Genomic DNA, 25,481 nt, shown 5'->3' with positions numbered 1-25,481 from the left:
TGATATTCCTGTTAATATGGCAATTAACATGTAGTTTAACCTGTAATGCTCCCTTAACGCTGTGCTATGTCATTGTAGAGATGGTTTTTGCAAATTTTAAAGTGACGGCCTCGCAGCAGCTTGTCCTGCGGGCCTCTGATGAGGCGGCGGCCTTCATCGCCGCCAAGGGGCCACGCGGGACCGCCGCTGCTGCGAGGGCCAAGAAGCCAGAGGAGGTGGAGAAGGAGGCCCAAGCCCACGTCGTCTCCAAGGGCGGTGACCCTGGTAACCCCATGCTGGTGCTGGGCTGCCACAGCATCCAGTTTGGCAAGTACCAGGGTCAAACTTTCCGTTGGCTCCTGGAGAACGACGTGGGCTACACCACGCAGTTGGTTGCCAGCCACCAGCGGGAGCGGGAGAAAAGTGCCTCCGACAGCCCCCTTATGGCCAACAAGGACGCACTCGCCCGGTACTCGTGCGCCCACCCTGCTTTTGCTGAGCAGCTGCGTTACCACCGGGTGCACGAGGAGGCCCGGGCTCGCGCCACTCAGCCCGGGTGTGAGGGCGAGGCGCTTGTTGGCTTTGGGGACTACAAGGAGGCCACCCTGAAGGACCTGTACGACTCCAAGGAGAAGCAGCACCAGAAGTAAGTCCTGTTGTGGTGAAGGGCAGTGAACTGTCGACAGGGTGCTGTGACTTGTTGATATGCGTGTTAATCTTTGATCATTGTCTTGCAGCTTTGTCAAGTGGCTACGGCGGAAGACACCGCAGCCTGGGACCTCGATGGACGCCGCCAGGAAGTACATCCTGGGCCGAGACAAGGAGCGGTCGGCAGAGGTGGCTGCTACCCCCCCACCTCCCACCAGCAGCAGCAGCAGCAGCAGCAGCAGCACCCCCACCACCAGCAGTGGCCCCAGCAAGGCCGCTGCTTCCACCGCGCTGCCGCCGCGCAAGCCGATCGCTCCCATGTTCTCGGCCCTACTGGGAAGGCGTCCAATGGCCCCAGGTGAGCTGCAGGCCAAGGTCAGGAAGCTGATGACCACACCAGCACGGCCTGCAGTTCCAGGTAGATCTCTTTCTTTCTCTTTAACACAACAGTGGTTCAGTGTACAGGATTAACTAACCATTGCCCTCCCACCCCACAGCGGTGTCTACATCCGTCAGAGACCAGTGCCCCTCGGTTCCGCCGCCGCCCCCCCCCCCACAGAGGTGACGGACGAGGATCTGGTCCAGATGGCCACTGACTTAGAAACGGGTAACTGGCACCACACTGGACACGTCACACTGTAACATTTGCCCTCAATATATATTCTTCTGGCGGTATTTTTGTATTAACTGTAATGGTTTCATTTACTGGTCTCTACAGCTGATGCTTGAAGACCAAAGGTAGGTTTGGCAGGTAATGTAGCCGTCTTTGTCGGTGGTAGATGTGTAGAACGTAGTGGCAATGTAGATTTGCTTAACCACCTTCAGATGTCTACTTCCCTTGGCCCTGCTGCATCTCTTGACATTCACCTTGTAGCACAAAACCATCTGCCCCATCACTGGCATGCTGTACGTCATCTAATTACTTGCATTCTGCACGTCATCTAATCACTGGCATGCTGCACGTCATTAACACTCAGACTCACTTAGTCTTGCCTGCCTGTGTGTTGCCCCATGACTATCATTGTGCTGATGCCATTTTGTTGTGTGTGAATGTGTCTGAAGCTCACGTACAGGTCCTTCAGACTCTCCCGCTGGTGGTGAGGCCTCCATCTCCACCTCCTCCGGCGTTGTCCTCCATCCCTCCCCCACCGCCACCACCTCGAGTTGCGGCTGCTCCACCTACGCTCGCGGTTCCGGCTCGGGCTCCGGCGTTGACCAGGGAGGAGCCCCGTCGCGTCTCCGTGGAGGAGACGCCATCTGGGGAGGCCACCCTGGCACCAGCGCCGGCGAAGAGGAAGAGGAAGGAGAGGAAAGTGGAGCAGCCCGCAACGCCCACTCCTGCTTCGGCTGAGGTACAAACACAAACACAGACACACACACACACACACACACACACACCGTGCCCGTACTCATGGACGGCACAACTCAGTGAAGTTGACTGTCAAACTGCATGTAGCACCTCCTCTCAGCCTCCTTACAGTGTGTTTGTTTGTGTTGTTTTTTTCCCTCACAGTCCCGGTTGCCTGAGAGCTGGCGGACAGCTCTCACCGTGGAAGAGCAGGAGTGGATCGGCCGGGAGCTGTTCAAGACAGACAGCGAGGGGAGGACCAAACTCACCACAGACCTCAAGCTGTGGTGGGACCCCCCTCAGCCCCGGCCGAGTTACACTCAGCCACCCGCCTCACCAGCTGCCTTCTTCGCGTGTCGGCTGTTCCTCTGGACGCCCCTGCGTCTGTGGGGCGTCCGGCCGACATGCTGTAATAGGGCCCTCACCAAGTGTGGGCTCTACAGGACCATCCGGAGGGTCCTGGACATCGATGGCTGGTACTTGATGGCCACCGAGTACCTGGAGTGCCGTCGGTGTAAGAGGAAGGTAGCTGCCTGGTCGCAGGAGGTCGTGGGTCAGCTGGGAGAGGGGCATCGCGCCCTCTTCCCGGCAATCCTCACCTACAAGTAAGTAGCTGTCTGAACACTGTCACAGTATGTCTGTTTGTGGCGCCCTCTTCCCGGCAATCCTCACCTACAAGTAAGTAGCTGTCTGACCACTGTCACAGTGTGTCTGTGTGTTGCGCCCTCTTGCCGGCAATCCTCACCTACAAGTAAGTACCTGTCTGAACACTGTCACAGTGTGTCTGTGTGTGGCTCTTCTGTAACACATGATGTGCTCCTCTCTGTAGGCTCGCCTGCGACCGGCGGGTAATCATCCAGCTGCGTGAGCGTACTCGGGGGAACTGCGCCACGCAGCTGTACAAAAAACTCTGTGAGGCACACACAGAGGCCTGGATGCGGCGGTCCATACACTACCTCAGCGTCATGGAGCCCTTCACGTCGCGAGGTGTCGTGCGCATGTGCACCCCACCACCAAAACCGCCACCCGTGCGCCAGTACGCGTGGCTGTTAATGGTGTACTGCCACGACATCCTCTCCCGCCTGGAGGACGTGAAGGCCCGGGTCACCTCCGTCTTCGGAACGGTCTTGAAGATGGATTCGACCAAGAAGGTAAATGTGGTGCTATGTATGTATAAATATATATGTATATAAATGTGGTGCGGAGTATCACGCTCTGGCTATGTGCGTGCAGCCTTACTGAGATGCTTTATTCTTTCAAACAGGTGACCCGGAAGCTCGCCGGTGCTGCCGCCCAGACCGCAGCGTGGGCAACGAACGTCGGCAACGACCACGGACAGGTGCTCATGTCCGTGCTCACGGACGCCGAGGGTGCCGGCCTGTTGTCCATGGCTGCGGGGTAAATGCGGCGGTATCGGGACGCTGGGGTGGAGCCGCCTCAGCTCCTCTACGTCGACCGGGACTGTTGTTCGTCCCACGGGGGATCCAAGACAGCTGACATGTTCGGGAAGTGGGACAAGCTGGTGGTCCGGCTGGACATCTGGCACCTGATGCGGCGGTTCGCGTCAGGTGCGTTGTGGCAAAAACAATAATTAAACAAACAGCATCACAGTAAGAGACATCATGGTTCCATAACTTGATGTAACATGCATTTTTCCATAACAGGTGTCACCACCGAGAGCCACCAGCTGTATAAACCCTTCCTGCAGCAGCTGTCTTCGTGCATCTTCCTGTGGGACCCAGAGGACGCAGCCCGGTTGCTCAAGGCGAAGAAGAGGATGCTTGAGGCGCAGGGGATGACCTTCTCGTCCGACGCCGGAGTGTGGAGGCACGTCAGCCGCAAGAATATGGCTCTCCATTGCCGTCGCCGCACGCGTGGAGCGGCGGAGACGGAGCGGCTGATCGGTGACCTCCTGGAAACCTTCGGCGGTGCCAACGGACGAGACACCATGGGGATTTCCCTGCTGGACCAAGACCGCATCCAGAAGATCTGGACGGAGCAGCGGCGCCACCTCCATTGCATCCAGGACCCGCCGGGCGTGGAGCTGTACACTGAGACCGGCAGGGTGACCAAGGGGGGGATCAGCCTGCCGGTATACCGTTGTGCACGAGGCTCCACGTCCCTGGAGTCGTTCCACCTGCATCTCAACCGCTTCATTCCAGGTATGTTTCACATGCTTCACTGTCATGTCAATCTTTCACTGTCATCGACTCGCTGTCATTCACATTGTGTGCACTGAATAAACTGCTAAACAGATCTGTGTTCCTCCTCAGGAGAAAGTGCCAATCCCTGGCACTTCCAGGCATTTCTCCTGGAGGGGTTGACGCGGTGGAACGCCGACAGGGCGGCGTCCGTGGCACAGGAGGGACGGCCGCTGCTCCGCTCCTACAATGGCCCCCTGCAGCACTCCCTTGACCAGCTCAGCCAAAGGGTGCTTGGCACGAGTGTGGTCAAGGATTACACCAAGCCCAGGGAGTACACGGGTAAGAACACTCAAGCCACCGCGCTTACACGTGTCCACACTGAATGATATTTGTACCAGACTGACTGATGCGATTTGTGTTGTTGTACTTCAGGGGAACTCATCGGCATCGAGTACCTGTACTCCCAGACGGGCAGAGTGCTGCAGGACGTCAGCTTGGACCCTGACATTCCGGACGCGGGGGGGGGCGTTCCCCAACTCGTCGAGGATGACGAGCTCGCCGACGGCCCGCAGGAGGTGGAGGACCTCACCCTGCACGTGCCTGGCGAGTTCCCAGCTCCTCAGACGGACCCGCGGTCAGGGCGACCGGCTGACGCACCCGCGCCCGAGCCATCCAGTCCGACCGGTGCCCGCGAGCCCGCACCCCACTCCCCCGGCCGGTCCTCGCCAGAGCCTCAGCAGTCTGCTGAGGTAAGCACGCCACCTCTTTGTGGTCTGCGACTGCAGTGCATCTCGCATCACCAAAAACTGCGCTCGCTCTGTTCCATCCACCTGACTTATTGTTTTCCATCTCTTCTTGTGTGTCTGCAGGACTACAGAGGACCGGATGACCAGCCGGGGTACCTGGCCGTGGTCCATTTGGCCACGGCCTTGGTGGGGTTGCGTCACGACCCGGCCTTGTCAGAGGGGAGGGTAGACGAGCTTATCAGGCTCTACGAGGCCCTGTCACCGTACGACAGGGCCCGAGTAGTTTACCCTCCCAGCTACAGGGACAGGCCAGCTCAGGGGGCGCTTCATGGCAGCCAAGCCAAGCCGCACCAGTATACCTGGTGTGGAAAGCTTGAGATGGTAAGGCTACGCTTCCATCATACATTTCCCTGGTGTACAAACAAGCTGCTTTATGTAATGTTGCCCATTATCATGCTCATATCTGTCATTGTTTTTGTCCATTGTCCACAGCTGCCTGGTCGGAGAGACCTCTGGACCTGCCAGCAGTCCCAGCGCAAGCCGGCTGGTAGAGGCAGTATGCACCCAGTTCTGCCGCTTGATCCCCTCGGGCAGCCGTGCGCGCGGTGCCCGGAGGTCGCGGTGGGACAGCATACTGCTTCGGTACCAGCACATCCGGGACCTTGTGCTGGGCCACCAGAGGCTGATGGCTCGGGCGCCCATACAGCTCTTTGAGCTGAACGCCAGGACCCTCTCGCTGTGGTATGTTTGATGCTTTTGATGTTATGGTAATGACATGCTTGAATGGCATGCTCTCAAAATTGTACATGTAACTAAAACACTACGTTGAAATCCGTTTTCAGGTTCACCAGGATGCAGCGGGAGAAGGAGAGGACTGTGCGGGACCCCTTAGTATCTTTAGACCCTTAAGATTATAATATCACCACATGAAATCAAAATATAAAGTTTAAGTGTATGTTTTATGCATTAACAATATGCCTGTTTGTTTACCTGTCATTATTTACCTGTTGTGTCAAGTTATGTTCATTTTTTAACGTTAATATTTCAATAGTGAATGTGTAGTACTAGTATATCATTAATCTTATGTGTGATATTCCTGTTAATATGGCAATTAACATGTAGTTTAACCTGTAATGCTCCCTTAACGCTGTGCTATGTCATTGTAGAGATGGTTTTTGCAAATTTTAAAGTGACGGCCTCGCAGCAGCTTGTCCTGCGGGCCTCTGATGAGGCGGCGGCCTTCATCGCCGCCAAGGGGCCACGCGGGACCGCCGCTGCTGCGAGGGCCAAGAAGCCAGAGGAGGTGGAGAAGGAGGCCCAAGCCCACGTCGTCTCCAAGGGCGGTGACCCTGGTAACCCCATGCTGGTGCTGGGCTGCCACAGCATCCAGTTTGGCAAGTACCAGGGTCAAACTTTCCGTTGGCTCCTGGAGAACGACGTGGGCTACACCACGCAGTTGGTTGCCAGCCACCAGCGGGAGCGGGAGAAAAGTGCCTCCGACAGCCCCCTTATGGCCAACAAGGACGCACTCGCCCGGTACTCGTGCGCCCACCCTGCTTTTGCTGAGCAGCTGCGTTACCACCGGGTGCACGAGGAGGCCCGGGCTCGCGCCACTCAGCCCGGGTGTGAGGGCGAGGCGCTTGTTGGCTTTGGGGACTACAAGGAGGCCACCCTGAAGGACCTGTATGACTCCAAGGAGAAGCAGCACCAGAAGTAAGTCCTGTTGTGGTGAAGGGCAGTGAACTGTCGACAGGGTGCTGTGACTTGTTGATATGCGTGTTAATCTTTGATCATTGTCTTGCAGCTTTGTCAAGTGGCTACGGCGGAAGACACCGCAGCCTGGGACCTCGATGGACGCCGCCAGGAAGTACATCCTGGGCCGAGACAAGGAGCGGTCGGCAGAGGTGGCTGCTACCCCCCCACCTCCCACCAGCAGCAGCAGCAGCAGCACCCCCACCACCAGCAGTGGCCCCAGCAAGGCCGCTGCTTCCACCGCGCTGCCGCCGCGCAAGCCGATCGCTCCCATGTTCTCGGCCCTACTGGGAAGGCGTCCAATGGCCCCAGGTGAGCTGCAGGCCAAGGTCAGGAAGCTGATGACCACACCAGCACGGCCTGCAGTTCCAGGTAGATCTCTTTCTTTCTCTTTAACACAACAGTGGTTCAGTGTACAGGATTAACTAACCATTGCCCTCCCACCCCACAGCGGTGTCTACATCCGTCAGAGACCAGTGCCCCTCGGTTCCGCCGCCGCCCCCCCCCCCACAGAGGTGACGGACGAGGATCTGGTCCAGATGGCCACTGACTTAGAAACGGGTAACTGGCACCACACTGGACACGTCACACTGTAACATTTGCCCTCAATATATATTCTTCTGGCGGTATTTTTGTATTAACTGTAATGGTTTCATTTACTGGTCTCTACAGCTGATGCTTGAAGACCAAAGGTAGGTTTGGCAGGTAATGTAGCCGTCTTTGTCGGTGGTAGATGTGTAGAACATAGTGGCAATGTAGATTTGCTTAACCACCTTCACATGTCTACTTCCCTTGGCCCTGCTGCATCTCTTGACATTCACCTTGTAGCACTAAACCATCTGCCCCATCACTGGCATGCTGTACGTCATCTAATTACTTGCATTCTGCACGTCATCTAATCACTGGCATGCTGCACGTCATTAACACTCAGACTCACTTAGTCTTGCCTGCCTGTGTGTTGCCCCATGACTATCATTGTGCTGATGCCATTTTGTTGTGTGTGAATGTGTCTGAAGCTCACGTACAGGTCCTTCAGACTCTCCCGCTGGTGGTGAGGCCTCCATCTCCACCTCCTCCGGCGTTGTCCTCCATCCCTCCCCCACCGCCACCACCTCGAGTTGCGGCTGCTCCACCTACGCTCGCGGTTCCGGCTCGGGCTCCGGCGTTGACCAGGGAGGAGCCCCGTCGCGTCTCCGTGGAGGAGACGCCATCTGGGGAGGCCACCCTGGCACCAGCGCCGGCGAAGAGGAAGAGGAAGGAGAGGAAAGTGGAGCAGCCCGCAACGCCCACTCCTGCTTCGGCTGAGGTACAAACACAAACACAGACACACACACACACACACACACACACACCGTGCCCGTACTCATGGACGGCACAACTCAGTGAAGTTGACTGTCAAACTGCATGTAGCACCTCCTCTCAGCCTCCTTACAGTGTGTTTGTTTGTGTTGTTTTTTTCCCTCACAGTCCCGGTTGCCTGAGAGCTGGCGGACAGCTCTCACCGTGGAAGAGCAGGAGTGGATCGGCCGGGAGCTGTTCAAGACAGACAGCGAGGGGAGGACCAAACTCACCACAGACCTCAAGCTGTGGTGGGACCCCCCTCAGCCCCGGCCGAGTTACACTCAGCCACCCGCCTCACCAGCTGCCTTCTTCGCGTGTCGGCTGTTCCTCTGGACGCCCCTGCGTCTGTGGGGCGTCCGGCCGACATGCTGTAATAGGGCCCTCACCAAGTGTGGGCTCTACAGGACCATCCGGAGGGTCCTGGACATCGACGGCTGGTACTTGATGGCCACCGAGTACCTGGAGTGCCGTCGGTGTAAGAGGAAGGTAGCTGCCTGGTCGCAGGAGGTCGTGGGTCAGCTGGGAGAGGGGCATCGCGCCCTCTTCCCGGCAATCCTCACCTACAAGTAAGTAGCTGTCTGAACACTGTCACAGTATGTCTGTTTGTGGCGCCCTCTTCCCGGCAATCCTCACCTACAAGTAAGTAGCTGTCTGACCACTGTCACAGTGTGTCTGTGTGTTGCGCCCTCTTGCCGGCAATCCTCACCTACAAGTAAGTACCTGTCTGAACACTGTCACAGTGTGTCTGTGTGTGGCTCTTCTGTAACACATGATGTGCTCCTCTCTGTAGGCTCGCCTGCGACCGGCGGGTAATCATCCAGCTGCGTGAGCGTACTCGGGGGAACAGCGCCACGCAGCTGTACAAAAAACTCTGTGAGGCACACACAGAGGCCTGGATGCGGCGGTCCATACACTACCTCAGCGTCATGGAGCCCTTCACGTCGCGAGGTGTCGTGCGCATGTGCACCCCACCACCAAAACCGCCACCCGTGCCCCAGTACGCGTGGCTGTTAATGGTGTACTGCCACGACATCCTCTCCCGCCTGGAGGACGTGAAGGCCCGGGTCACCTCCGTCTTCGGAACGGTCTTGAAGATGGATTCGACCAAGAAGGTAAATGTGGTGCTATGTATGTATAAATATATATGTATATAAATGTGGTGCGGAGTATCACGCTCTGGCTATGTGCGTGCAGCCTTACTGAGATGCTTTATTCTTTCAAACAGGTGACCCGGAAGCTCGCCGGTGCTGCCGCCCAGACCGCAGCGTGGGCAACGAACGTCGGCAACGAGCACGGACAGGTGCTCATGTCCGTGCTCACGGACGCCGAGGGTGCCGGCCTGTTGTCCATGGCTGCGGGGTTAATGCGGCGGTATCGGGACGCTGGGGTGGAGCCGCCTCAGCTCCTCTACGTCGACCGGGACTGTTGTTCGTCCCACGGGGGATCCAAGACAGCTGACATGTTCGGGAAGTGGGACAAGCTGGTGGTCCGGCTGGACATCTGGCACCTGATGCGGCGGTTCGCGTCAGGTGCGTTGTGGCAAAAACAATAATTAAACAAACAGCATCACAGTAAGAGACATCATTGGGTCCATAACTTGATGTAACATGCATTTTTCCATAACAGGTGTCACCACCGAGAGCCACCAGCTGTATAAACCCTTCCTGCAGCAGCTGTCTTCGTGCATCTTCCTGTGGGACCCAGAGGACGCAGCCCGGTTGCTCAAGGCGAAGAAGAGGATGCTTGAGGCGCAGGGGATGACCTTCTCGTCCGACGCCGGAGTGTGGAGGCACGTCAGCCGCAAGAATATGGCTCTCCATTGCCGTCGCCGCACGCGTGGAGCGGCGGAGACGGAGCGGCTGATCGGTGACCTCCTGGAAACCTTCGGCGGTGCCAACGGACGAGACACCATGGGGATTTCCCTGCTGGACCAAGACCGCATCCAGAAGATCTGGACGGAGCAGCGGCGCCACCTCCATTGCATCCAGGACCCGCCGGGCGTGGAGCTGTACACTGAGACCGGCAGGGTGACCAAGGGGGGGATCAGCCTGCCGGTGTACCGTTGTGCACGAGGCTCCACGTCCCTGGAGTCGTTCCACCTGCATCTCAACCGCTTCATTCCAGGTATGTTTCACATGCTTCACTGTCATGTCAATCTTTCACTGTCATCGACTCGCTGTCATTCACATTGTGTGCACTGAATAAACTGCTAAACAGATCTGTGTTCCTCCTCAGGAGAAAGTGCCAATCCCTGGCACTTCCAGGCATTTCTCCTGGAGGGGTTGACGCGGTGGAACGCCGACAGGGCGGCGTCCGTGGCACAGGAGGGACGGCCGCTGCTCCGCTCCTACAATGGCCCCCTGCAGCACTCCCTTGACCAGCTCAGCCAAAGGGTGCTTGGCACGAGTGTGGTCAAGGATTACACCAAGCCCAGGGAGTACACGGGTAAGAACACTCAAGCCACCGCGCTTACACGTGTCCACACTGAATGATATTTGTACCAGACTGACTGATGCGATTTGTGTTGTTGTACTTAAGGGGAACTCATCGGCATCGAGTACCTGTACTCCCAGACGGGCAGAGTGCTGCAGGACGTCAGCTTGGACCCTGACATTCCGGACGCGGGGGGGGACGTTCCCCAACTCGTCGAGGATGACGAGCTCGCCGACGGCCCGCAGGAGGTGGAGGACCTCACCCTGCACGTGCCTGGCGAGTTCCCAGCTCCTCAGACGGACCCGCGGTCAGGGCGACCGGCTGACGCACCCGCGCCCGAGCCATCCAGTCCGACCGGTGCCCCCGAGCCCGCACCCCACTCCCCCGGCCGGTCCTCGCCAGAGCCTCAGCAGGCTGCTGAGGTAAGCACGCCACCTCTTTGTGGTCTGCGACTGCAGTGCATCTCGCATCACCAAAAACTGCGCTCGCTCTGTTCCATCCACCTGACTTATTGTTTTCCATCTCTTCTTGTGTGTCTGCAGGACTACAGAGGACCGGATGACCAGCCGGGGTACCTGGCCGTGGTCCAGTTGGCCACGGCCTTGGTGGGGTTGCGTCACGACCCGGCCTTGTCAGAGGGGAGGGTAGACGAGCTTATCAGGCTCTACGAGGCCCTGTCACCGTACGACAGGGCCCGAGTAGTTTACCCTCCCCGCTACAGGGACAGGCCAGCTCAGGGGCGCTTCATGGCAGCCAAGCCAAGCCGCACCAGTATACCTGGTGTGGAAAGCTTGAGACGGTAAGGCTACGCTTCCATCATACATTTCCCTGGTGTACAAACAAGCTGCTTTATGTAATGTTGCCCATTATCATGCTCATATCTGTCATTGTTTTTGTCCATTGTCCACAGCTGCCTGGTCGGAGAGACCTCTGGACCTGCCAGCAGTCCCAGCGCAAGCCGGCTGGTAGAGGCAGTATGCACCCAGCTCTGCCGCTTGATCCCCTCGGGCAGCCGTGCGCGCGGTGCCCGGAGGTTGCGGTGGGACAGCATACTGCTTCGGTACCAGCACATCCGGGACCTTGTGCTGGGCCACCAGAGGCTGATGGCTCGGGCGCCCATACAGCTCTTTGAGCTGAACGCCAGGACCCTCTCGCTGTGGTATGTTTGATGCTTTTGATGTTATGGTAATGACATGCTTGAATGGCATGCTCTCAAAATTGTACATGTAACTAAAACACTACGTTGAAATCCGTTTTCAGGTTCACCAGGATGCAGCGGGAGAAGGAGAGGACTGTGCTAGCTTCAGGCGTTGCAGCAGAGGGACGACCACCAGCGGCAGCGGCAGCGGGTTCGGCGCCGTGCCCAGCAACAGCGGTGGATCGTTCTCCGGCAGCAGCAACAGGCCAGGCGAGGACAGCAGCGCCAAGGGCGGCGGGACCTCTGGCAGCAGCACCGGCCGTGGCAGCACCGGTGCCTGTTCTGCCAGCGCCAGTGCGCCCACTGGCGCCTTTACCGCCTGCCCCCTCAGCTGTTGTCCTGGCCATACCACCGGCTGCTGCAGCTGCAACAGGACCTTTTCCGGCAACACAGCCTCTCTTTCTGGACCTCTCACTGCCCCAGCAGAGTGTGAGGGTGCTCCCCATCCCAACGCTCCCTCGGACAACGCCAGCCCCACACGTCCTCCCTCTGCCGCTGGCCGCCGCACATCACGCCGGCCCTCGGCTGCCTGCACCACCTCCTGCTCCCCCTCCTCAGCCTCGCTCTGCGTACAAAACTGAATGGCTGAGGAGGAAGAGGGCTGAGCAGAGGGCAGCGGCAGGAACAGTCGTCGCTGCCCGGGCCGGCGTGCCACAAGAACAAAAGTGCAGGAGAAGCGGCCAGCCAAAGCGGAGGGAGACCGGACACACCCGCTACGGCAATGTACATTTTTGCTCTGCCGCCGCAGCGGGTAAGAGTGTGGAGGACTGGCTGAGGGAGATGAAGGACCAGGGTCGAGCCCCGGACTGATTTCGCATTCTCGCTGGGGCAGGTGTATATAGTTGTTTCAGTGTTTGTTTGTTTGTTTTTTAAAGACATTGACTTTACCCTCCACAAGGACCGGGACCTTGCCGCGGTGTGGAGGCTTCCTACAAACACCGGTCCACACCTGCCACAACTTTTCTACAGCAAAAAAAACATTGTGTATCCCATTCACACCTGTATAACATTGCCATGCCTTTGTACTATTCTGATTCTTTGCACTGACAAGTTATATAGGCCTATACTGTGTGTGTATGCTGCCTATCATATGGCTTAAGAAAAAGAAAAGAAAACATTGTCTGTCCCATTCACACCTGTATAACACATTCACACCTGTATAACACATTGTCATGCATTTGTGCTGTTCTGATTTTATGCGCTGACAAGTTATATAGGCCTTTTGGACATGTGGGTATGGTCAATAATGTGGTCACTGTCTTTGGAGTTACGTCCAGTTGCCACTGGCTCTGTTGCCGCCGCGTTGGTACTTCACACTGTATGCTGCTGCATTATTTATCCATGCATGTCTGTAATGAGCCCTTATACTATGCGTCTGTCTGCTGTGATTGATGTGGTTTAAAATAAGAGGAATGAAGCCTTGTGCCACTGTTCTGCATCAATACCACTGTTCTGCATCTCGCCCCAGAACATTTATGCCATGTGTCTGCTCTGATGCTCTATTTTTTTTATTATTATTATCATCATCATCATCATCATCATCAAAATCATCATGTTTTATTGTATTGTAGTTTGAAATAAATAATCTATTTCACACTGTAGTCTACTGCTGCTGTGTTTGGTGTTTTCTGCATCTATACATCATCATCATCATCAACAACAACTACAACAACAACAATAATACACGGCATGTAACTTTTATTTATACATTGAAATAAAATTATTGACATAATATAAATGTAATATAATGTTTAACATAACAAATTTTTATATATATGCAGAAAAAGGTGAAACAATATAAATACAATATATCTATGCAGAAAAGGGTGAAACAATATAAAAAGTGGAAACAATATGAATACAGTATATTATTTAACATAAACAATATAAATACAATATAATGTTTAACACAACAGATTTTAATATCTATGCAGAAAAAGGTGAAACAAATAATGCACGGCATGTTACTTTTATGTATACACATGAAATAGGCATAATAAGAATATAATAGTGTGTAATATAATGTTTAATATTTGTGCTTCGGTCGGGATTCGATCCTACGCTTTGATGGTGTCTCGTTTGTACCGCGGTTGTGCGACTGGGCATGCGCGAAGGCACTAATGCGCATGCGCGAAAACAGAGAAGAACGATGGCGAAGCTTTTCGCAGGGGCCATGCTAATCTTCTCTGTATCGATCCAATTTTAGTATATGTGCTGCCTTAGCAAGCACAGGTTTGGTGCCCAGCTCAAGGCATATAAGCACCTTGGGTTCCAGCGAGCTATCACCAAGGTGGTAGGGCCCAGCGAGTCATCTCGCCTCTGCATACCTTTGCTTGACACAATGATTGATGCAAAAGCTCAATGAGTTTAGGAATAGGACATCTTAGAGCTTTAGGGTTCACAAATGGCCAATTCCACCATGATGTATGAGAGCATCTACTGAAAGAATGGGGTGGGCAGACTTATGGATGGTACCAAAATACAAGCTCTGAATGGGCTGTGTCCTCCAGATTTTCGAGAAAAAATCGAGTTGGCAGAAAAACGGAAAGTGCTTAGCCGTTTGCGCCACCGTTGCATGCACTTCGATGTAACTGGACACGAACTGCAGCAGGAGGAATTAATCCTCTGGAGACTTTGAGGTAGAGGCCCTCTGACACACGTCGGAAACAAAAACTTAAAGGACTTCACAGATTTTTTTATTTGATTTATTCTTTGATTTTTTCTCTAAATCGGTCTCCTTTCAGCATAGGCGCTGCCTTAACAAGCAAAAAGGCTCAGCTAATTTGAGGCATATGCACACCGGGGGGCCCAGCAAGTCCTCACCAAGGTGGTAGAGCCCAGCGAGCCATTTCACCACTTTAAAAAAACCTTGTTTATTAGTGTAGCCTGCCTTCCAGAGGATACATATTCACACACTTTGTAATTCATTCACTGGGCTATCATGCATTCAAACTAATCAAGAGTTGTAAACTTTGATGGGTTGCTGTTGTGTATTTTCATTTAGCTGTTCTCATGATTGCTGCATTTATAGACAACTGTGCCTAGGGTCTTGAAGTTCAATCACACCACATGTATGTTTTTCCACATTTACACGTATTCCTACTTGGCATATGTAACTCTTTAGGTATTTACAGCACCGCTGGTCACTGTATGATAAAAATGTGAAAACATCATAACTAGAAGTTTATTTTAGCTCAAGTTTGCTCTGTGTGAATGTATTGTTCTGTTTCAGTGGTGTTCTGTGACTCACCTTGAAGGGAAAAGATATTGCCTTTGTGGTCAAACCCTGTTCCCCAACGGCATCTGCTGAAGAAAGTGAGTGGATACACTTGTCGATGGCCCCAGAGTACAAGCATAAAAAAAAGAATTGGCAGGAAAACTGAGAGTGCGCTATAGACATTGGAGATGCACCAGTTCTTGACACAAGAGAACAAGAATGAAAACAAAGAGTGGCAGGAGGGGATGAATCAAGTCCAGTGAAGCAGGCTTTGATCACAGCTGCAAAAATATGGAGCGCTTCACGGATTTGCGTGTCATCCTTTCGCAGGGGCCATGCTAATCTTCTCTGTATCGATCCAATTTTAGTATATGTGCTGCCTTAGCAAACACAGGTTTGGTGCCCAGCTCAAGGCATATATCCACCTTGGATTCCAGCGAGCTATCACCAAGGTGGTAGGGCCCAGCGAGTCATCTCGCCTCTGCATACCTTTGCTTGACACAATGATTGATGCAAAAGCTCAATGAGTTTAGGAATAGGACATCTTAGAGCTTTAGGGTTCACAAATGGCCAATTCCACCATGATGTATGAGAGCATCTACTGAAAGAATGGGGTGGGCAGACTTATGGATGGTACCAAAATACAAGCTCTGAATGGGCTGTGTCCTCCAGATTTTCGAGAAAAAATCGAGTTGGCAGAAAAACGGAAAGTGCTTAGCCGTTTGCGCCACCGTTGCATGCACTTCGATGTAACTGGACACGAACTGCAGCAGGAGGAATTAATCCTCTGGAGACTTTGAGGTAGAGGCCCTCTGACACACGTCGGAAACAAAAACTTAAAGGACTTCACAGATTTTTTTATTTGATTTATTCTTTGATTTTTTCTCTAAATCGGTCTCCTTTCAGCATAGGCGCTGCCTTAACAAGCAAAAAGGCTCAGCTAATTTGAGGCATATGCACACCTGGGGGCCCAGCAAGTCCTCACCAAGGTGGTAGAGCCCAGCGAGCCATTTCACCACTTTAAAAAAAACTTGTTTATTAGTGTAGCCTGCCTTCCAGAGGATACATATTCACACACTTTGTAATTCATTCACTGGGCTATCATGCATTCAAACTAATCAAGAGTTGTAAACTTTGATGGGTTGCTGTTGTGTATTTTCATTTAGCTGTTCTCATGATTGCTGCATTTATAGACAACTGTGCCTAGGGTCTTGAAGTTCAATCACACCACATGTATGTTTTTCCACATTTTTTTCCACTTGGCATATGTAACTCTTTAGGTATTTACAGCACCGCTGGTCACTGTATGATAAAAATGTGAAAACATCATAAGTAGAAGTTTATTTTAGCTCAAGTTTGCTCTGTGTGAATGTATTGTTCTGTTTCAGTGGTGTTCTGTGACTCAACCTTGAAGGGAAAAGATATTGCCTTTGTGGTCAAACCCTGTTCCCCAACGGCATCTGCTGAAGAAAGGGAGTGGACACACTTGTCGATGGCCCCAGAGTACAAGCATAAAAAAAAGAGTTGGCAGGAAAACTTAGAGTGCGCTATAGACATTGGAGATATTGCCTTTGTGGTCAAACCCTGTTCCTCAACGGCATCTGCTGAAGAAAGGGAGTGGACACACTCGTCGATGGCCCCAGAGTACAAGCATAAAAAAAAGAGTTGGCAGGAAAACTGAGAGTGCGCAATCAGTTTAGGAATAGGACATCTTAGAGCTTTAGGGTTCATAAATTGCCAATTCCACCATGATGTATGAGAGCATCTACTGAAAGAATGGGGTGGGCAGAATTATGGATGGTACCAAAATACAAGCTCTGAATGGGCTGTGTCCTCCAGGTTTTCGAGAAAAAATCGAGTTGGCAGAAAAACGGAAAGTGCTTAGCCGTTTGCGCCACCGTTGCATGCACTCGATGTAACTGGACACGAACTGCAGCAGGAGGAATTAATCCTCTGGAGACTTTGAGGTAGAGGCCCTCTGACACACGTCGGAAACAAAACCTTAAAGGACTTCACAGATTTTTTTATTTGATTTATTCTTTGATTTTTTCTCTAAATCGGTCTCCTTTCAGCATAGGCGCTGCCTTAACAAGCAAAAAGGCTCCGATAATTTGAGGCATATGCAGACCTGGGGGCCCAGCAAGTCCTCACCAAGGTGGTAGAGCCCAGCGAGCCATTTCACCACTTTAAAAAAAACTTGTTTATTAGTGTAGCCTGCCTTCCAGAGGATACATATTCACACACTTTGTAATTCATTCACTGGGCTATCATGCATTCAAACTAATCAAGAGTTGTAAACTTTGATGGGTACCTGTTGTGTATTTTCATTTAGCTGTTCTCATGATTGCTGCATTTATAGACAACTGTGCCTAGGGTCTTGAAGTTCAATCACACCACATGTATGTTTTTCCACATTTACATGTATTCCTACTTGGCATATGTAACTCTTTAGGTATTTACAGCACCGCTGGTCACTGTATGATAAAAATGTGAAAACATCATAACTAGAAGTTTATTTTAGCTCAAGTTTGCTCTGTGTGAATGTATTGTTCTGTTTCAGTGGTGTTCTGTGACTCACCTTGAAGGGAAAAGATATTACCTTTGTGGTCAAACCCTGTTCCCCAACGGCATCTGCTGAAGAAAGTGAGTGGATACACTTGTCGATGGCCCCAGAGTACAAGCATAAAAAAAAGAATTGGCAGGAAAACTGAGAGTGCGCTATAGACATTGGAGATGCACCAGTTCTTGACACAAGAGAACAAGAATGAAAACAAAGAGTGGCAGGAGGGGATGAATCAAGTCCAGTGAAGCAGGCTTTGATCACAGCTGCAAAAATATGGAGCGCTTCACGGATTTGCGTGTCATCCTTTCGCAGGAGCCATGCTAATCTTCTCTGTATCGATCCAATTTTAGTATATGTGCTGCCTTAGCAAGCACAGGTTTGGTGCCCAGCTCAAGGCATATATGCACCTTAGGTTCCAGCGAGCTATCACCAAGGTGGTAGGGCCCAGCGAGTCATCTCGCCTCTGCATACCTTTGCTTGACACAATGATTGATGCAAAAGCTCAATGAGTTTAGGAATAGGACATCTTAGAGCTTTAGGGTTCACAAATGGCCAATTCCACCATGATGTATGAGAGCATCTACTGAAAGAATGGGGTGAGCAGACTTATGGATGGTACCAAAATACAAGCTCTGAATGGGCTGTGTCCTCCAGATTTTCGAGAAAAAATCGAGTTGGCAGAAAAACGGAAAGTGCTTAGCCGTTTGCGCCACCGTTGCATGCACTCGATGTAACTGGACACGAACTGCAGCAGGAGGAATTAATCCTCTGGAGACTTTGAGGTAGAGGCCCTCTGAGACACGTCGGAAACAAAAACTTAAAGGACTTCACAGATTTTTTTATTTGATTTATTCTTTGATTTTTTCTCTAAATCGGTCTCCTTTCAGCATAGGCGCTGCCTTAACAAGCAAAAAGGCTCAGCTAATTTGAGGCATATGCACACCTGCGGGCCCAGCAAGTCCTCACCAAGGTGGTAGAGCCCAGCGAGCCATTTCACCACTTTAAAAAAACCTTGTTTATTAGTGTAGCCTGCCTTCCAGAGGATACATATTCACACACTTTGTAATTCATTCACTGGGCTATCATGCATTCAAACTAATCAAGAGTTGTAAACTTTGATGGGTTGCTGTTGTGTATTTTCATTTAGCTGTTCTCATGATTGCTGCATTTATAGACAACTGTGCCTAGGGTCTTGAAGTTCAATCACACCACATGTATGTTTTTCCACATTTTTTTCCACTTGGCATATGTAACTCTTTAGGTATTTACAGCACCGCTGGTCACTGTATGATAAAAATGTGAAAACATCATAAGTAGAAGTTTATTTTAGCTCAAGTTTGCTCTGTGTGAATGTATTGTTCTGTTTCAGTGGTGTTCTGTGACTCAACCTTGAAGGGAAAAGATATTGCCTTTGTGGTCAAACCCTGTTCCCCAACGGCATCTGCTGAAGAAAGGGAGTGGACACACTTGTCGATGGCCCCAGAGTACAAGCATAAAAAAAAGAGTTGGCAGGAAAACTTAGAGTGCGCTATAGACATTGGAGATATTGCCTTTGTGGTCAAACCCTGTTCCTCAACGGCATCTGCTGAAGAAAGGGAGTGGACACACTCGTCGATGGCCCCAGAGTACAAGCATAAAAAAAAGAGTTGGCAGGAAAACTGAGAGTGCGCAATCAGTTTAGGAATAGGACATCTTAGAGCTTTAGGGTTCATAAATTGCCAATTCCACCATGATGTATGGGAGCATCTACTGAAAGAATGGGGTGGGCAGAATTATGGATGTACCAAAATACAAGCTCTGAATGGGCTGTGTCCTCCAGGTTTTCGAGAAAAAATCGAGTTGGCAGAAAAACGGAAAGTGCTTAGCCGTTTGCGCCACCGTTGCATGCACTCGATGTAACTGGACACGAACTGCAGCAGGAGGAATTAATCCTCTGGAGACTTTGAGGTAGAGGCCCTCTGACACACGTCGGAAACAAAACCTTAAAGGACTTCACAGATTTTTTTATTTGATTTATTCTTTGATTTTTTCTCTAAATCGGTCTCCTTTCAGCATAGGCGCTGCCTTAACAAGCAAAAAGGCTCCGATAATTTGAGGCATATGCAGACCTGGGGGCCCAGCAAGTCCTCACCAAGGTGGTAGAGCCCAGCGAGCCATTTCACCACTTTAAAAAAAACTTGTTTATTAGTGTAGCCTGCCTTCCAGAGGATACATATTCACACACTTTGTAATTCATTCACTGGGCTATCATGCATTCAAACTAATCAAGAGTTGTAAACTTTGATGGGTTGCTGTTGTGTATTTTCATTTAGCTGTTCTCATGATTGCTGCATTTATAGACAACTGTGCCTAGGGTCTTGAAGTTCAATCACACCACATGTATGTTTTTCCACATTTACACGTATTCCTACTTGGCATATGTAACTCTTTAGGTATTTACAGCACCGCTGGTCACTGTATGATAAAAATGTGAAAACATCATAACTAGAAGTTTATTTTAGCTCAAGTTTGCTCTGTGTGAATGTATTGTTCTGTTTCAGTGGTGTTCTGTGACTCACCTTGAAGGGAAAAGATATTGCCTTTGTGGTCAAACCCTGTTCCCCAACGGCATCTGCTGAAGAAAGTGAGTGGATACACTTGTCGATGGCCCCAGAGTACAAGCATAAAAAAAAGAATTGGCAGGAAAACTGAGAGTGCGCTATAGACATTGGAGATGCACCAGTTCTTGACACAAGAGAACAAGAATGAAAACAAAGAGTGGCAGGAGGGGATGAATCAAGTCCAGTGAAGCAGGCTTTGATCACAGCTGCAAAAATATGGAGCGCTTCACGGATTTGCGTGTCATCCTTTCGCAGGGGCCATGCTAATCTTCTCTGTATCGATCCAATTTTAGTATATGTGCTGCCTTAGCAAGCACAGGTTTGGTGCCCAGCTCAAGGCATATATGCACCTTGGGTTCCAGCGAGCTATCACCAAGGTGGTAGGGCCCAGCGAGTCATCTCGCCTCTGCATACCTTTGCTTGACACAATGATTGATGCAAAAGCTCAATGAGTTTAGGAATAGGACATCTTAGAGCTTTAGGGTTCACAAATGGCCAATTCCACCATGATGTATGAGAGCATCTACTGAAAGAATGGGGTGGGCAGACTTATGGATGGTACCAAAATACAAGCTCTGAATGGGCTGTGTCCTCCAGATTTTCGAGAAAAAATCGAGTTGGCAGAAAAACGGAAAGTGCTTAGCCGTTTGCGCCACCGTTGCATGCACTCGATGTAACTGGACACGAACTGCAGCAGGAGGAATTAATCCTCTGGAGACTTTGAGGTAGAGGCCCTCTGACACACGTCGGAAACAAAAACTTAAAGGACTTCACAGATTTTTTTATTTGATTTATTCTTTGATTTTTTCTCTAAATCGGTCTCCTTTCAGCATAGGCGCTGCCTTAACAAGCAAAAAGGCTCAGCTAATTTGAGGCATATGCACACCTGGGGGCCCAGCAAGTCCTCACCAAGGTGGTAGAGCCCAGCGAGCCATTTCACCACTTTAAAAAAAACTTGTTTATTAGTGTAGCCTGCCTTCCAGAGGATACATATTCACACACTTTGTAATTCATTCACTGGGCTATCATGCATTCAAACTAATCAAGAGTTGTAAACTTTGATGGGTTGCTGTTGTGTATTTTCATTTAGCTGTTCTCATGATTGCTGCATTTATAGACAACTGTGCCTAGGGTCTTGAAGTTCAATCACACCACATGTATGTTTTTCCACATTTTTTTCCACTTGGCATATGTAACTCTTTAGGTATTTACAGCACCGCTGGTCACTGTATGATAAAAATGTGAAAACATCATAAGTAGAAGTTTATTTTAGCTCAAGTTTGCTCTGTGTGAATGTATTGTTCTGTTTCAGTGGTGTTCTGTGACTCAACCTTGAAGGGAAAAGATATTGCCTTTGTGGTCAAACCCTGTTCCCCAACGGCATCTGCTGAAGAAAGGGAGTGGACACACTTGTCGATGGCCCCAGAGTACAAGCATAAAAAAAAGAGTTGGCAGGAAAACTTAGAGTGCGCTATAGACATTGGAGATATTGCCTTTGTGGTCAAACCCTGTTCCTCAACGGCATCTGCTGAAGAAAGGGAGTGGACACACTCGTCGATGGCCCCAGAGTACAAGCATAAAAAAAAGAGTTGGCAGGAAAACTGAGAGTGCGCAATCAGTTTAGGAATAGGACATCTTAGAGCTTTAGGGTTCATAAATGGCCAATTCCACCATGATGTATGAGAGCATCTACTGAAAGAATGGGGTGGGCAGACTTATGGATGGTACCAAAATACAAGCTCTGAATGGGCTGTGTCCTCCAGGTTTTCGAGAAAAAATCGAGTTGGCACGAAAACGGAAAGTGCTTAGCCGTTTGCGCCACCGTTGCATGCACTCGATGTAACTGGACACGAACTGCAGCAGGAGGAATTAATCCTCTGGAGACTTTGAGGTAGAGGCCCTCTGACACACGTCGGAAACAAAACCTTAAAGGACTTCACAGATTTTTTTATTTGATTTATTCTTTGATTTTTTCTCTAAATCGGTCTCCTTTCAGCATAGGCGCTGCCTTAACAAGCAAAAAGGCTCCGATAATTTGAGGCATATGCACACCTGGGGGCCCAGCAAGTCCTCACCAAGGTGGTAGAGCCCAGCGAGCCATTTCACCACTTTAAAAAAAACTTGTTTATTAGTGTAGCCTGCCTTCCAGAGGATACATATTCACACACTTTGTAATTCATTCACTGGGCTATCATGCATTCAAACTAATCAAGAGTTGTAAACTTTGATGGGTTGCTGTTGTGTATTTTCATTTAGCTGTTCTAATGATTGCTGCATTTATAGACAACTGTGCCTAGGGTCTTGAAGTTCAATCACACCACATGTATGTTTTTCCACATTTACACGTATTCCTACTTGGCATATGTAACTCTTTAGGTATTTACAGCACCGCTGGTCACTGTATGATAAAAATGTGAAAACATCATAACTAGAAGTTTATTTTAGCTCAAGTTTGCTCTGTGTGAATGTATTGTTCTGTTTCAGTGGTGTTCTGTGACTCACCTTGAAGGGAAAAGATATTGCCTTTGTGGTCAAACCCTGTTCCCCAACGGCATCTGCTGAAGAAAGTGAGTGGATACACTTGTCGATGGCCCCAGAGTACAAGCATAAAAAAAAGAATTGGCAGGAAAACTGAGAGTGCGCTATAGACATTGGAGATGCACCAGTTCTTGACACAAGAGAACAAGAATGAAAACAAAGAGTGGCAGGAGGGGATGAATCAAGTCCAGTGAAGCAGGCTTTGATCACAGCTGCAAAAATATGGAGCGCTTCACGGATTTGTGTGTCATCCTTTCGCAGGGGCCATGCTAATCTTCTCTGTATCGATCCAATTTTAGTATATGTGCTGCCTTAGCAAGCACAGGTTTGGTGCCCAGCTCAAGGCATATATGCACCTTGGGTTCCAGCGAGCTATCACCAAGGTGGTAGGGCCCAGCGAGTCATCTCGCCTCTGCATACCTTTGCTTGACACAATGATTGATGCAAAAGCTCAATGAGTTTAGGAATAGGACATCTTAGAGCTTTAGGGTTCACAAATGGCCAATTCCACCATGATGTATGAGAGCATCTACTGAAAGAATGGGGTGGGCAGACTTATGGATGGTACCAAAATACAAGCTCTGAATGGGCTGTGTCCTCCAGATTTTCGAGAAAAAATCGAGTTGGCAGAAAAACGGAAAGTGCTTAGCCGTTTGCGCCACCGTTGCATGCACTCGATGTAACTGGACACGAACTGCAGCAGGAGGAATTAATCCTCTGGAGACTTTGAGGTAGAGGCCCTCTGACACACGTCGGAAACAAAAACTTAAAGGACTTCACAGATTTTTTTATTTGATTTATTCTTTGATTTTTTCTCTAAATCGGTCTCCTTTCAGCATAGGCGCTGCCTTAACAAGCAAAAAGGCTCAGCTAATTTGAGGCATATGCACACCTGGGGGCCCAGCAAGTCCTCACCAAGGTGGTAGAGCCCAGCGAGCCATTTCACCACTTTAAAAAAAACTTGTTTATTAGTGTAGCCTGCCTTCCAGAGGATACATATTCACACACTTTGTAATTCATTCACTGGGCTATCATGCATTCAAACTAATCAAGAGTTGTAAACTTTGATGGGTTGCTGTTGTGTATTTTCATTTAGCTGTTCTCATGATTGCTGCATTTATAGACAACTGTGCCTAGGGTCTTGAAGTTCAATCACACCACATGTATGTTTTTCCACATTTTTTTCCACTTGGCATATGTAACTCTTTAGGTATTTACAGCACCGCTGGTCACTGTATGATAAAAATGTGAAAACATCATAAGTAGAAGTTTATTTTAGCTCAAGTTTGCTCTGTGTGAATGTATTGTTCTGTTTCAGTGGTGTTCTGTGACTCAACCTTGAAGGGAAAAGATATTGCCTTTGTGGTCAAACCCTGTTCCCCAACGGCATCTGCTGAAGAAAGGGAGTGGACACACTTGTCGATGGCCCCAGAGTACAAGCATAAAAAAAAGAGTTGGCAGGAAAACTTAGAGTGCGCTATAGACATTGGAGATATTGCCTTTGTGGTCAAACCCTGTTCCTCAACGGCATCTGCTGAAGAAAGGGAGTGGACACACTCGTCGATGGCCCCAGAGTACAAGCATAAAAAAAAGAGTTGGCAGGAAAACTGAGAGTGCGCAATCAGTTTAGGAATAGGACATCTTAGAGCTTTAGGGTTCATAAATGGCCAATTCCACCATGATGTATGAGAGCATCTACTGAAAGAATGGGGTGGGCAGACTTATGGATGGTACCAAAATACAAGCTCTGAATGGGCTGTGTCCTCCAGGTTTTCGAGAAAAAATCGAGTTGGCAGAAAAACGGAAAGTGCTTAGCCGTTTGCGCCACCGTTGCATGCACTCGATGTAACTGGACACGAACTGCAGCAGGAGGAATTAATCCTCTGGAGACTTTGAGGTAGAGGCCCTCTGACACACGTCGGAAACAAAACCTTAAAGGACTTCACAGATTTTTTTATTTGATTTATTCTTTGATTTTTTCTCTAAATCGGTCTCCTTTCAGCATAGGCGCTGCCTTAACAAGCAAAAAGGCTCCGATAATTTGAGGCATATGCATACCTGGGGGCCCAGCAAGTCCTCACCAAGGTGGTAGAGCCCAGCGAGCCATTTCACCACTTTAAAAAAAACTTGTTTATTAGTGTAGCCTGCCTTCCAGAGGATACATATTCACACACTTTGTAATTCATTCACTGGGCTATCATGCATTCAAACTAATCAAGAGTTGTAAACTTTGATGGGTTGCTGTTGTGTATTTTCATTTAGCTGTTCTCATGATTGCTGCATTTATAGACAACTGTGCCTAGGGTCTTGAAGTTCAATCACACCACATGTATGTTTTTCCACATTTACACGTATTCCTACTTGGCATATGCAACTCTTTAGGTATTTACAGCACCGCTGGTCACTGTATGATAAAAATGTGAAAACATCATAACTAGAAGTTTATTTTAGCTCAAGTTTGCTCTGTGTGAATGTATTGTTCTGTTTCAGTGGTGTTCTGTGACTCACCTTGAAGGGAAAAGATATTGCCTTTGTGGTCAAACCCTGTTCCCCAACGGCATCTGCTGAAGAAAGTGAGTGGATACACTTGTCGATGGCCCCAGAGTACAAGCATAAAAAAAAGAATTGGCAGGAAAACTGAGAGTGCGCTATAGACATTGGAGATGCACCAGTTCTTGACACAAGAGAACAAGAATGAAAACAAAGAGTGGCAGGAGGGGATGAATCAAGTCCAGTGAAGCAGGCTTTGATCACAGCTGCAAAAATATGGAGCGCTTCACGGATTTGCGTGTCATCCTTGCGCTCTGTGCCCAGCAATGTTCTCTGGATGACGGCCAATCAGCAGCTCGGATTGTCGAGCCTTTGTCGAGCGTTTTCGGTTTTGGGCCAATCAGCAGCTCGGATTGTCGAGCGTTTGTCGAGCGTTTTCGGTTTTGAGCCAATCAGCAGCTCGTATTGTCGAGCGTTTGGGGCC

At 50.1% G+C, this 25,481-nt stretch overlaps 4 non-coding genes and 1 pseudogene across 4 annotated transcripts; all 5 read right to left on the bottom strand.

The window, feature by feature from the left end:
- Positions 1–13,721: 13,721 nt before the first annotated feature.
- LOC143707671 (U6 spliceosomal RNA) lies at positions 13,722–13,819 on the bottom strand (annotated as a pseudogene).
- A 1,272-nt stretch (positions 13,820–15,091) lies between these two features.
- On the bottom strand, positions 15,092–15,198 carry LOC143707677 (U6 spliceosomal RNA). The gene has a single exon (XR_013193200.1). It is a non-coding gene; the product is annotated as a U6 spliceosomal RNA (small nuclear RNA).
- A 2,438-nt stretch (positions 15,199–17,636) lies between these two features.
- On the bottom strand, positions 17,637–17,743 carry LOC143707670 (U6 spliceosomal RNA). The gene has a single exon (XR_013193196.1). It is a non-coding gene; the product is annotated as a U6 spliceosomal RNA (small nuclear RNA).
- A 2,436-nt stretch (positions 17,744–20,179) lies between these two features.
- LOC143707669 (U6 spliceosomal RNA) lies at positions 20,180–20,286 on the bottom strand. Its single transcript, XR_013193195.1, has one exon. It is a non-coding gene; the product is annotated as a U6 spliceosomal RNA (small nuclear RNA).
- A 2,437-nt stretch (positions 20,287–22,723) lies between these two features.
- On the bottom strand, positions 22,724–22,830 carry LOC143707676 (U6 spliceosomal RNA). The gene has a single exon (XR_013193199.1). It is a non-coding gene; the product is annotated as a U6 spliceosomal RNA (small nuclear RNA).
- Between the last annotated feature and the right edge of the window lie 2,651 nt (positions 22,831–25,481).

The sequence above is a fragment of the Siphateles boraxobius genome, unplaced genomic scaffold (assembly GCF_051911475.1).
Source record: "Siphateles boraxobius isolate OS27281-9 unplaced genomic scaffold, OSU_SipBor_1 42, whole genome shotgun sequence".
NCBI lineage: Eukaryota > Metazoa > Chordata > Actinopteri > Cypriniformes > Leuciscidae > Siphateles > Siphateles boraxobius.
Note: the sequence above shows the minus strand (reverse complement) of the source record. Positions and strands in the feature narration are given on the sequence as shown.